This window comes from Phyllobates terribilis, unplaced genomic scaffold, assembly GCF_046119375.1.
Source record: "Phyllobates terribilis strain yellow unplaced genomic scaffold, ASM4611937v1 Scaffold_9__5_contigs__length_417890890, whole genome shotgun sequence".
NCBI classification, from domain to species: Eukaryota; Metazoa; Chordata; class Amphibia; order Anura; family Dendrobatidae; genus Phyllobates; species Phyllobates terribilis.
Genome location: NW_027362769.1, coordinates 228,685,746 through 228,687,513, shown reverse-complemented (window position 1 = coordinate 228,687,513; position 1,768 = coordinate 228,685,746).

The window sequence follows — 1,768 nt, the reverse complement described above, 5'->3', positions numbered from 1 at the left end:
TCTTTTTGTGGTCAGGGACTAAAGAGGAGGCATCTATGTTTGTGGAAGAATTAAATTTGAATACATGGGGTCTTACCTTTACAGCAACTGTGTCAGAAACAGCCCTCCATTATTTGGACCTTTTGGTGCGGGTTGACCCGTCGAGGAGGTTGTCCACGTCTACCCATTTTAAACAGGTTGATGTTAACAGCTACCTTTGCTTTGACACTGGACACCTCCCTAGATGGGTCAGAAACGTACCATATGGCCAATACTGGAGGATCAGAAAAAACTGCACTAATAATTCTGATTTTGCCCTGGAGGCCAAAATCCTCAACAAATGGTTCAGGCAAAAAGGATATCCACGGAAATTACTGAGTGATGCCTTTCAGAAATGTAGAGCATTATCTCAAGAGTCCTGTATCAAAAAACTCCAGCTCCGTTCCCAAGACAGTATTGTTAAGAGCATGACTTCGGCCAGTGATAAAAACCCTGATGACGCTACTGAGTTGAGAAACTGGAGCCTGGTGACTACTTATAACCAGTCTCACAGGAACATCCAGAAGTTACTAGACAAATTCTGGTTTATCCTTAAGAGCGATCCGGTCCTCTCTAGGCACCTTCCTGATAAACCAAGGGTGGTGTTCAGAAGGGGTAAGAACCTCCGCAATATGGTGGCTCCTAGCAATACGCTATGTGAATCCTCTCCAACCCAATCTACCAGCATGGGCAATTCGATCAGTGGTTGTTTCTCTTGTGGGTCCCCAAAATGCATGTGTTGCCAGAGCATCTTTAGTGGTTCAAAGACTTTCTCCTCGAATACCACTGGCAAAACATATACCATTAGACAATTTTTAAACTGTCACTCCATGTTCGTGGTATATCTTCTTGAATGTACGTGCGGCCTACAATACGTGGGCCGTACAATACAGGCCATGCATGCACGGATGAATAAGCATAGGTCTAATATTCGTAGTGGTTTTCTTCTACATAGCGTTTCTAAACATTTTTCTGTGGCGCATAATAAGGATCCTACTGACTTAAGGCTTAAAATTATTGATCAGATTGCTGAAACCACGGCAGACCGCTTGGGTCGTTTAATTAATCGTGAGAGTTATTGGATTTTTAGATTGGGCACTCTGTCCCCTGAGGGCCTTAATTTAACAATTGAGAATGCGATTCATTAACCCTATTTCTCTCTTGGTTCTTATTCATGCATTACTAGTTTTTATTTCATTTTTTATTTTTTTTATTAATTTTATATTTTATTCATAATCCCTGCTTTTAGTACATCATGACATTATTGGGTATTCTGTGGCATCTTTTATCCTCACTATTAACCTGCTGATCTAATGTAGTATTTATATTCATATTTATATGATATTCATTTCTTTTACTTACCTTTTTTTTTTTTTTTTTTAACTTCCTGTTTTGCATTTCCTGTGTTGTCATAATTGTTAGTGTCCTTTGATTGGTGCACCTACCCTATATAATGGTTGCTCTTTCATTTGCTCTCTAATCTACCTGAGGAAGATAGCGTCTGCTATCGAAACGCGTCGTGGCGTTAGAGAGCGTACTAAACAATAAAAGGTTTGTGTGTTATAACCTAATCCACTGTCTAGTTGTTCTAGCGCTTCACTAACACCGCAGAATTCCTTCTTTCTTGATTGCTAATCTCCCTTGTGGAGAGCGGTGGAAGCTGCTCTGTTTACAACTAGCTTACTACAGGACCTGCCGTGATGTCATTGTGGAATGCCCACTTCGGTCACACGGTCCTGGTCATGTGACC